Genomic DNA, 12,645 nt, shown 5'->3' with positions numbered 1-12,645 from the left:
TGATGCTTTTTTTTTTGCTTCTACTGATAAAGAAAATATGTCTTTATGAGTCCTGTAATCAGATGGGTGCCTGAAAATATACATATACACATGTAAAAAGGGCAAAGCATTATATGAAGGCACTATGGAACTGGAATACTCTTCTATATTCTTATACATAGGGAGCAGTATTATAGTAGTTATATTCTTGTATATAGGGGGCAGTATTATAGTAGTTATATTCTTGTATATAGGAGCAGTATTATAGTAGTTATATTCCTGTATATAGGGGCAGTATTATAGTAGTTATATTCTTGTATATAGGGGCAGTATTATAGTAGTTATATTCTTGTATATAGGGGGCAGTATTATTGTAGTTATATTCTTGTATATAGGGGCAGTATTATAGTAGTTATATTCTTGTATATAGGGGCAGTATTATAGTAGTTATATTGTATATAGGAGCAGTATTATAGTAGTTATATTCTTGTATATAGGGGGCAGTATTATAGTAGTTATATTCTTGTATATAGGAGCAGTATTATAGTAGTTATATTCTTGTATATAGGGGCAGTATTATAGTAATTATATTCTTGTATATAGGGGCAGTATTATAGTAGTTATATTCTTGTATATAGGGGGCAGTATTATAGTAGTTATATTCTTGTATATAGGGGGCAGTATTATAGTAGTTATATTCTTGTATATAGAGGCAGTATTATAGTAGTTATATTCTTGAATATAGGGAGCAGTATTATAGTAGTTATATTCTTGTATATAGGGGCAGTATTATAGTAGTTATATTCTTGTATATAGGAGCAGTATTATAGTAGTTATATTCTTGTATATAGCGGCAGTATTATAGTAGTTATATTTTTGTATATAGGAGGCAGTATTATAGTAGTTATATTCTTGTATATAGAGGCAGTATTATAGTAGTTATATTCTTGTATATAGGGGGCAGTATTATAGTAGTTATATTCTTGTATATAGGAGCAGTATTATAGTAGTTATATTCTTGTATATAGGGGCAGTATTATAGTAATTATATTCTTGTATATAGGGGGCAGTATTATAGTAATTATATTCTTGTATATAGGGGGCAGTATTATAGTAGTTATATTCTTGTATATAGGAGCAGTATTATAGTAGTTATATTCTTGTATATAGGAGCAGTATTATAGTAGTTATATTCTTGTATATAGGGGGCAGTATTATAGTAGTTATATTCTTATATATAGGGGGCAGTATTATAGTAGTTATATTCTTGTATATAGCGGCAGTATTATAGTAGTTATATTCTTGTATATAGGAGGCAGTATTATAGTAGTTATATTCTTGTATATAGCGGCAGTATTATAGTAGTTATATTCTTGTATATAGGAGGCAGTGTTATAGTAGTTATATTCTTGTATATAGGAGCAGTATTATAGTAGTTATATTCTTGTATATAGGGGGCAGTATTATAGTAGTTATATTCTTGTATATAGGGGCAGTATTATAGTAGTTATATTCTTGTATATAGGGGGCAGTATTATAGTAGTTATATTCTTGTATATAGGGGCAGTATTATAGTAGTTATATTCTTGTATATAGGAGCAGTATTATAGTAGTTATATTCTTGTATATAGGAGCAGTATTATAGTAGTTATATTCTTGTATATAGGGGGCAGTATTACAGTAGTTATATTCTTGTATATAGGGGCAGTATTATACTAGTTATATTCTTGTATATAGGGGGCAGTATTATAGTAGTTATATTCTTGTATTTAGGAGCAGTAGTATAGCAGTTATATTCTTGTATATAGGGGGCAGTATTATAGTAGTTAAATTCTTGTATATAGGGGGCAGTATAATAGTAGTTATATTCTTGTACGCAGGAGCAGTATTATAGTAGTTATATTCTTGTATATAGGGGGCAGTATTATAGTAGTTATATTCTTGTATATAGGAGGCAGTATTATAGTAGTTATATTCTTGTATATAGAGGCAGTATTATAGTAGTTATATTCTTGTATATAGGGGGCAGTATTATAGTAGTTATATTCTTGTATATAGGGGCAGTAGTATAGTAGTTATATTCTTGTATATAGGGGGCAGTATTATAGTAGTTATATTCTTGTATATAGGGGCAGTATTATAGTAGTTATATTCTTGTATATAGGGGCAGTAGTATAGTAGTTATATTCTTGTATATAGGGGGCAGTATTATAGTAGTTATATTCTTGTATATAGGAGGCAGTATTATAGTAGTTATATTCTTGTATATAGGGGGCAGTATTATAGTAGTTATATTCTTGTATATAGGGGCAGTATTATAGTAGTTATATTATTGTATATAGGGAGCAGTATTATAGTAGTTATATTCTTGTATATAGGAGGCAGTATTATAGTAGTTATATTCTTGTATATAGGAGCAGTATTATAGTAGTTATATTCTTGTACATAAGGGGCAGTATTATAGTAGTTATATTCTTGTATATAGGAGAAGTATTATAGTAGTTATATTCTTGTATATAGGAGCAGTATTAGGGCGGGTTCACACATGGCGGAATTTCACTTAAATTCCGCTGCGGACACTCCGCAGCGTTAATCCGCAGCGGAGCCGTTTCTCCATTGACTTTCACTTTAATTTAGCAGTGTTCGTTTACACGATGCGTACAATTCCGCTGCGGAGCATAGGCTGCAGAGCGGAATTTGGTGTCCGCAGCATGCTCTGTCTGTTGCGGAGCAGTGGCGGACTGGTTGCGGACTCATGGCGGAATTTCTCCATTGACTTCAATGGAGAGTCAAAATTCCGCAATGAAGTCCGCAGATCTTATGTGTGCTGTGGAGCGTATTGTTTTTACTACCATGACATTTCTTCATTCTGGCTGGACCTATGTATTTCTAGGTCTACAGCCAGACTGAGGAAGTCAATGGGGCTCCCGTAATGACGGGAGCGTTGCTAGGAGACGTCTGTAAATAGTCACTGTCCAGGGTGCTGAAAGAGTTACGCGATCGGCAGTAACTGTTTCTGCACCCGGGACAGTGACTACCGATCTCAAAATACATGTATCTGTAAAAAAAAATATAAGTTCATACTTACCGAGAACTCCCTGCGTCTGTCTCCAGTCCGGCCTCCCAGGATGACGTTTCAGTGTAAGTGACGGCTGCAGCCAATCACAGGCCAAGCACAGGCTGCAGCGGTCACATGGACTGGAGCGTCATCCAGGGAGGTCGGGCTGGATGCCGAAAGAGGGACGCGTCACCAAGACAACGGGCGGTAAGTATGAATTTCTTTGACTTTCACTAGGGAAAGTGCTGTCCCTTCTCTCTATCCTGCACTGAATAGGGAGAAGGGAAGCACTTTTCCTGCAGTCCGCAGCGGCCAGTCCGCATCAATTTTCTGCACATTTTGTGCAGATCCGCAGCCGTAATCCGCAACCCGGATTAGGTGCGGCATTGATGCGGACAGTTGCGGAGGAATTCCGCCATGTGTGGTCATGCCCTTATAGTAGTTATATTCTTGTATATAGGAGGCAGTATTATAGTAGTTACATTCTTGTATATAGGAGGCAGTATTATAGTAGTTATATTCTTGTATATAGGAGGCAGTATTATAGTAGTTATATTCTTGTATATAGGAGCAGTATTATAGTAGTTATATTCTTGTATATAGGGGCAGTATTATAGTAATTATATTCTTGTATATAGGGGGCAGTATTATAGTAATTATATTCTTGTATATAGGGGGCAGTATTATAGTAGTTATATTCTTGTATATAGGAGCAGTATTATAGTAGTTATATTCTTGTATATAGGAGCAGTATTATAGTAGTTATATTCTTGTATATAGGAGCAGTATTATAGTAGTTATATTCTTGTATATAGGGGGCAGTATTATAGTAGTTATATTCTTATATATAGGGGGCAGTATTATAGTAGTTATATTCTTGTATATAGCGGCAGTATTATAGTAGTTATATTCTTGTATATAGGAGGCAGTATTATAGTAGTTATATTCTTGTATATAGCGGCAGTATTATAGTAGTTATATTCTTGTATATAGGAGGCAGTATTATAGTAGTTATATTCTTGTATATAGGAGCAGTATTAGGGCGGGTTCACACATGGCGGAATTCCACTTAAATTCCGCTGCGGACACTCCGCAGCGTTAATCCGCAGCGGAGCCGTTTCTCCATTGACTTTCACTTTAAATTAGCAGTGTTCGTTTACACGATGCGTACAATTCCGCTGCGGAGCATAGGCTGCGGAGCGGAATTTGGTGTCCGCAGCATGCTCTGTCTGTTGCGGAGCAGTGGCGGACTCATGGCGGAATTTCTCCATTGACTTCAATGGAGATTCAAAGTTCCGCAATGAAGTCCGCAGCTGTCATGCACATGTCATGTGTGCTGCGGATACGTCTTGCTTTTTTAACTTGACATTTCTTCATTCTGGCTGGACCTATGTATTTCTAGGTCTACAGCCAGACTGAGGAAGTCAATGGGGCTCCCGTAATGACGGGAGCGTTGCTAGGAGACGTCTGTAAATAGTCACTGTCCAGGGTGCTGAAAGAGTTAAGCGATCGGCAGTAACTGTTTCTGCACCCGGGACAGTGACTACCGATCCCAATATACATGTATCTGTAAAAAAACATATAAGTTCATACTTACCGAGAACTCCCTGCGTCTGTCTCCAGTCCGGCCTCCCAGGATGACGTTTCAGTGTAAGTGACGGCTGCAGCCAATCACAGGCAAAGCACAGGCTGCAGCGGTCACATGGACTGGCGCGTCATCCAGGGAGGTCGGGCTGGATGCCGAAAGAGGGACGCGTCACCAAGACAAGGGCCGGTAAGTATGAAAATCGTTTCCTTTCACTAGGGAAAGTGCTGTCCCTTCTCTCTATCCTGCACTGATAGGGAGAAGGGAAGCACTTTTCCCGCAGTCTGCAGCAGCTAGTCCGCATCAATGTACTGCACATTTTGTGCAGATCCGCTGCAGAATCTGCAACGCAGATTCTGTGCGGCATCGATGCGGACAGTTGCGGAGGAATTCCGCCATGTGTGGTCATGCCCTTATAGTAGTTATATTCTTGTATATAGGGGGCAGTATTATAGTAGTTATATTCTTGTATATAGGGGCAGTATTATAGTAGTTATATTCTTGTATATAGGGGGCAGTATTATAGTAGTTATATTCTTGTATATAGGGGCAGTATTATAGTAGTTATATTCTTGTATATAGGAGCAGTATTATAGTAGTTATATTCTTGTATATAGGAGCAGTATTATAGTAGTTATATTCTTGTATATAGGGGGCAGTATTATAGTAGTTATATTCTTGTATATAGGGGGCAGTATTACAGTAGTTATATTCTTGTATATAGGGGCAGTATTATAGTAGTTATATTCTTGTATATAGGGGGCAGTATTATAGTAGTTATATTCTTGTATTTAGGAGCAGTAGTATAGCAGTTATATTCTTGTATATAGGGGGCAGTATTATAGTAGTTAAATTCTTGTATATAGGGGGCAGTATAATAGTAGTTATATTCTTGTATATAGGAGCAGTATTATAGTAGTTATATTCTTGTATATAGGAGCAGTATTATAGTAGTTATATTCTTGTATATAGGGGGCAGTATTATAGTAGTTATATTCTTGTATATAGGAGCAGTATTATAGTAGTTATATTATTGTATATAGGGGCAGTATTATAGTAGTTATATTCTTGTATATAGGAGGCAGTATTATAGTAGTTATATTCTTGTATATAGGGGGCAGTATTATAGTAGTTATATTCTTGTATATAGGAGGCAGTATTATAGTAGTTATATTCTTGTATATAGGGGGCAGTATTATAGTAGTTATATTCTTGTATATAGGGGCAGTATTATATTAGTTATGTTCTTGTATATAGGGGGCAGTATTATAGTAGTTATATTCTTGTATATAGGGGCAGTATTATAGTAGTTATATTCTTGTATATAGGGGGCAGTATTATAGTAGTTATATTCTTGTATATAGGAGCAGTATTCTAGTAGTTATATTCCTGTATATAGGGGGCAGTATTATAGTATTTATATTCTTGTATATAGGGGCAGTATTATAGTAGTTATATTCTTGTATATAGGGGGCAGTATTATAGCAGTAATATTCTTGTATATAGGGAGCAGTATTATAGTAGTTATATTCTTGTACGTAGGAGCAGGGCCAGAAATGTGTAGCTTACCTTCCTTTTACTTTACTTGGCAGCTCCTATAATGTTTATTGATCAGCAGGGGGTGACACTTAGCACAGGGTAAAGAGATTGTGAAATTTATAAAGGTATGATGGGAGTTTCATTAATATTGAAAATAAAGTTCTATATTGTAATGTCATTACATAAACCATTCCCATCATTCCTCTTCCAAGTATCAGAATATTTGACATCTACTAGATCTTGTATTTTCCGGACCAGTCGCAGTAGTCACATCTAGAGGGTGAATCGTACTCTGGACCCTGTTTTGAAATTACTGAGGTGGAGCAAAACAATAATCGCCTGAACTGCTTACATTATCTGCTAATAAACATAAACTGCAAATGTCACATCTCATGATTTTGGTTTAAAAAGTGGCCGCGAGTGCTCGTCATGCTGGTGCCCAGCGGCGCGACGTCTTCTGTTCGTGCTGACATTTGCTGTAGGGAGATTTATGGGTTTTAAGATTATACATAAAATTCAGCTCTCCAGTGTAACTTTATAATGAACGCACATTTCTACAACAGGGGTAAAATGAAATGCAAATTTATTTAAAAAAAATTTAATATTTATATTAAAAAAATAAATATCTTGAGCTTTGTGTATAATGTCAGGACGGGCATCTTATTCTGCACCTTATTTTGGGGAACTACAACTAACAGCGGGAATCCTGGGGCAAAGTTCCAGCACAAATGGGTGCACGATCTTGTGTATTCGTCTCTATTTATCTGGTTTGAGACCCCGACTCCTTGGCGTTCCTGCGCTGTGAGGCTGAGTTCACACGTTGAGCATTTGTCGCAGATTTCGTTGCGGTTTTGACGCAGATCTCACCCTTTTGCATTGCAAAGTGTAAAATCTGCGCTGAAAATCTGCAACATGTGAACTCAGCCTGATTATTGCACTTCTGCCGTGGATCGCGGTACAATATTGCGCCGATATTGGTATGGCCTTGACTGTACGCCGACTGTTTAGTGCAGCTGCGATTTCGTGATTGAAAAAAATGCTGCAAATACAGTAATCTCGGCGCAAAAAATAAAAGGTGTCCTAGCGTAAAATGCTCATAAATCAAAAATTACATAATACATATAAGCCCCCAGACCATTTTTAAAAAAAAGTAGTTAGACCCCATTAACATGACCGTAGTAATCATCCGTAATTACAGATAATCTGCGGACTCATTCAGTTCTATAGGCCTTGGACACCGGGCTGTAGAAATGATCCGCAAAATATAGAACACGTCCTATTCTTGTCCGCTATTGCGGCCCCGACTCTATGGGCACTTCCGCAATTGCGGACGGCTATGGATGTGCATCCGTATTTGCAGCAGTAAAAATCCTTAGGGTCGTGTGCATGAGACCTTATTTATACCTGTTCTTGGTAATGCTGTGTGAGAACTAATAAGGCATACAGAGATGATCACTCAGCTTTTCCAAACTCCTGAACAGCAAATCTACCTATTTATGAAATGATAGTGAGAGCGGTGACTTTATCACTGCATAACTGAGCAGATTTCCTATTCAGGAGCCCAAAAAAGCAGTGTGACAACCCCTAAGGGAACTTTTATGGCAGCCATATTGGTTGTCACCCAGCTTTCCCAGAAACAGATATAATCAAAATACAGCTGAGTAGAATCTTTCACCATGCTAAGAGCGGCCGCGCCGCAATAATGGGCCACATAGCCACGAACCTCACGCTGTTTTACCACAAAATTCCGCATGTGGTTTTCGCCGAGCGGCTAATGATGGTAAAATGCAGGGTTAGTGCACGGCCGCGACATGTAACGCACCCTGACAGTAGAGGGCGACTCCGGGCTTTGTTTTATGTAATGAGGGGGCGGGGGGGGGGGGGGACTGCTTTTTAAAGGTAAAGTGCACCATTTGTAAAACAATATCCTGGACATTAGGAGGAAAAAAAAAACCAAAAAAAATGACATCAAATAAATAACCCAGCGAACAGATATTGATAAATTGAATAAATGAACATCTATAGGGTAATAATGTAACGTTCTGGGCTAAGAATATCTTCCCTCATAAACATATAAATTAGTGATGCTGCCATAGATTGCAATGTTTTCATTTTCCTCCCTATGAGGTCCCTGCGGTCTGATCCGACTTCCTTTGTTCTTATTTATTAACATGTGATGATAAAACAGGAATATGTAACATATACAGAACGGCGCATATAGGAATTAAAGGGCCGGGATTCAACCGCCACCAAGGAAGAGAATGCAGACGGATAAATGGCTTACTGTCCCCTTAAGACAACTGCAAAGGTAATGCAGAAATAACTCTCCTCCTCCACGACAAGAGCACGTTCTCCGTTATTGAATTCTAGACTTTACTATAGATGACTCTTATTGTGTTATTTAACTGGAGAACAATTACTTAGAAAATTAAGGAACGGCGATAACTACCTGATAACGATGCAGTTTATAGTCGATTGCCCTAATGGGGGGAGTAGATTGCCCTAATGGGTTCCGGTTTTATAATAAAGCCAATATACTTTGTATACTTTGTGTTTCAGTTGCTGAAAATGTTCAAGATCTCTGCTTGCTGTCACATAATAGAAACCTTGTTTACATCCAGAGACTGATAATCTGTCTTAGGTCCCTTGAACTCGTCCGTGCCCGCCCTCATTGTGTGGCCGTGCTCCCATTTTAAAGTAGGAGAGCACGGTCCGTAAAATAGAACATGTCCTATCTTTTGCGGAGGCTTTCTGCAGCACGGACACCTTCCAGCAATGAATGGGTCCGTAATTACGGACAGATTCTACAGTTTGATCGCGGACACCTTCCCGTATTTTTGCGGGAAGGAGTCCGGGCCATAGAAAGCCTCCGCAAAAGATAGAACATGTCCTATTTTTTTCTTTTTACGGTCCGTTCTCCCTTCGTATCGGAGCACAGGCCGAAAATGCGGGTGGCTGTCGGCGGCCGGCCGGCCATGCCTGGAATCACGGGCAGGTATTACGGGCACGGCCGTGTGCATGAGGCCTTAATCATGTCTTTCTCACACAGCTGCAGAACTTAATTTCGAGAGTGAGCTCTGATACATTGTAACGATCCATGCGCATGTGAAGTAATAATTCCGCCAGACGCGTATACATATTTTATATATCTGCATGTTTCTCTGCAAATACAAATGCCGATTTTACAATTTAATTAAAATAAATGAAATTGTGAAATCTGTAACCGATGGGGCCTGCAGCAGTTTTTTAAGATACAACAGCACGTTTTATAAACTTCCTAAAAATTTTCCTACAAATATAAAGATGTTTTTGAGGAAAAACCTAATTCAATAGAGTATAAGTAACTTCTAAACCGAACTGTGCCGTTCTTTCAGTGCAGCATGTAGAGGAAAATGTGTAATACGTACATGCTATGTTGTTACCTTATTACCAGGGGGCGCCACCATCAGGCTAGGACCGATAGTAATGCGGTCAGGGGCCCAAATACACCTGTGGGCTGCCAACTATCCACTACCCACCAGCGTTGCATTAGAGCAACAAACTTTCACATATAAAATGAAAGGACTCTATTTATTGGATAGTGATGTGCACAACTGGTTGCCAACATGGTGCCCTTTGTTTCGTAAGTGCGCAGATCCGCGCCATAAAATATACGATACGGCCCTGAGAGGCTTTATACATATCATTATTCCCCTTCATTTGACGGGTCACTGTGCTGGAGAAGATCATCGATCGCACGTGTCGCAGTAGTCGCTTCTCACCTGTATGCAGTGGTCAGTCTGGTAACGCATTCTCGTAGACTGTCACCCGCACTTGATCATGGGGTGTCGTGACTGGCACAAGGGGCAGTAATGACTCAGGATTTGATGGTAACTACAGTTCAATTGAAATCTAATTTCCGGTGTTCCTGTGCTAATAAAGCAGACACGAGATAAAGTAAATAGTTTTGTACGTTGTACATCAGATTAAGACTTCCCTGATACTGAATTGAAACCAGCTCAGATTTCTGATAAAAACAGCAGAAAGTTGTAGGAGAAGGAAGCTGAATGTCCTTGTATGTAGGACCAGAACTTGTACAAAAACGTCCTAGATGTTAAAGCGGACCTCCAACTAGAAGATAAACTCACCTGTGCTCCAGCTCCTTATGTGCAGTCTCTTGTGAGCTCAGCTTTTTGCACTCCACACCTCTGCTGCCTGGGACAGAACGTTGCTGTCTGTCAGCAACTTCCTGTCAGCCACATTTGCTCTTATGGAGCAGATTTTTCTGTCACCCGGCCACCACCCCGAGCCTCCACCCCTCTCTCAGCTCTCCCTGGCAGGTAATCACAATGAGAGAACCCTTTCTCTCCAATTTCTCACTCTGTGCAAGGACCTGGTTGATTGAATCTTGGCCCATAGAGTGAGAGACATCACCTTGTATCTGTGTCAGAGAGACCTTTATCCTAATTTATAGTCTACAACGTTACCAGGCAGTCCTGGCAATGTGCTGGTAAACCAGGAAGCTCAGGATGAGCCGTTCTATACAGTATTTGGAAATTTGAGAGAACACAGAAGTAAAATGAGTTTTCATAGTAATGAATACAGCAGTCGGAGGTCATCCAGTCACATTGCAATTAACCCGGCTCTAGCTATGGGGGATACAGAAAATGTGACCAGCTAATTAGTCATAATACAACCACCTGTTGTGTGTGACAAAGTGAGAAGTGACATCACGTGTTGCGATCTGGCCAGGCCACCAAGTGACAGGAGGAGAGGGGACCTCCGGTCGTGTTGACTTATAACGCTCAAGTTTTGTGATGAGTGATTGCCCCAAATGTATGACACCCCTCCCCCATTCTTTCACATTCTTCAGACTGGGCTTTGTGGAAATCGCAAAGTGGCCTCTTCTGTTAACTTGTTATAAATGCTATTCAGCCTTTACATAGTTTTATCTGTTTTCTTGTATGAGATTAGACAAACATAGCTGCTCTCGTCCTGAAAACAGCGCCACTCTTGTTCATAGGCTATGTCTGGTATTGCAGCTCGGCCCCATTCAAGATTACAGCCTATGGTCAAGAGTGATGCTTTTTCGGTGATTTTTAAGGCACATGTTTCGTTCCGGTGAAAACCCCTGTAGGATCTATAACGTCGCTCCAATCGGTGGTCGCCAGCTTTTCAGATATAACTAAGAAACGGGAACAGAACTTTTAAAGGGGTTGTCTCATCAATTGCAGCAGGTCTGGCTTTCTGTTGGTAATACATTCCTCCTGCAGCGGCCTCTACAGGGGAAATGTAGTACTACATACTGGCCATTCAAATAAATGTACCGGCCGGGTCTGCCAGAGAGAAAGACACTATTTGTTAGCGGCTCGCCACTCTGGCTAATAGCAGGGGACCCCCTTTATGACAACCATATACCCTAATAGGACATATGAAAGCATTGTCCAGTTTAGAAACCCCATTTTCATACTCCACCAGGATCCTCATCTCTTGGGTCAGAGTGGAGAGCGGTCACATAGAGCGTCTCTGGCTCTGGAGGACCTGTCCTGTATTACACAGACAACACATTGATATGAATGGACACAGTGTAATGCTTCACTTCTCCTGTGGTGGCGCAGCAGGGATATTAAACATCTACTGCCAGGTTTCCCCACAGGCTGATCGCTGAAGGTCCCTTCAGGGGGAGACTATGTGATCAGCTTATTGTCAAGGGATCCTCCTAAGGGTATGTGCACACACAAAATCAAGAACGTCTGAAAATACAGAGCTGTTTTCAGGGGAAAACCACTCCTGATTTTCAGGCGTTTTTTAATCAAACTCGCGTTTTTGACGGCCGTTTTTGGAGCTGTTTTTCTATAGAGTCAATGAAAAATAGCTCCAAAAACGGCTCAAGAAGTGACCTGCACTTCTTTTTCGCAGGCGTTTTTTTACGCGGCCTCTTTTCAATAAAACGCCCCATCGGAACAGAATGCAGTTTTTCCCATTGAAATCAACAGGCAGATGTTTGGAGACGTTCTGCTTCCGATTTTTCTGGCCATTTACGGCCCGAAAAACGGCCGAAATAAACCGTGTGAACAAACCCTAATAAGTAGAGATTGCCAACGTGGAGAACCACTTTGACAACTTGACTGAAGACGATGAATCAAGGACTTCTATTTCTTTTTTTCTCTCTTCCGTCCAGAGCTCAGGTTTGGGGCTCAGCGCTCATAGTCCTGCCTCAAGACAAGTAAACAGCAGTTTTCCATTGGTAAATACTGGAGTAATTAGCTGATCCGATGCTCATGCATAGTTAATTATGGCGACATAATCTGCGCATTCGGGGAAGCTCGGCATATGTTTTCGGCTCTGTTTCTCTATCACTTATCACAAAATATGCAGATTGTATTTCTTTCTTTCTTTGTGCAGCTGCCAGTAATGTTCCTTCATTAAATCTGTCGGAATAGGCTGCGACGTGTTACACAAGAACACCGACCGGTTTTCTGACAGCGAGAGGGTGAAGGGCGCT

At 39.8% G+C, this 12,645-nt stretch overlaps 1 protein-coding gene across 1 annotated transcript in view; it reads left to right on the top strand.

The window, feature by feature from the left end:
• Positions 1-12,645, top strand: part of GRIP2 (glutamate receptor interacting protein 2) — a 245,844-nt gene that overhangs the window by 32,865 nt on the left and 200,334 nt on the right. The window lies entirely within an intron of this gene.

The sequence above is a fragment of the Rhinoderma darwinii genome, chromosome 7, assembly GCF_050947455.1.
Source record: "Rhinoderma darwinii isolate aRhiDar2 chromosome 7, aRhiDar2.hap1, whole genome shotgun sequence".
Lineage (NCBI taxonomy): Eukaryota > Metazoa > Chordata > Amphibia > Anura > Rhinodermatidae > Rhinoderma > Rhinoderma darwinii.
Note: the sequence above shows the minus strand (reverse complement) of the source record. Positions and strands in the feature narration are given on the sequence as shown.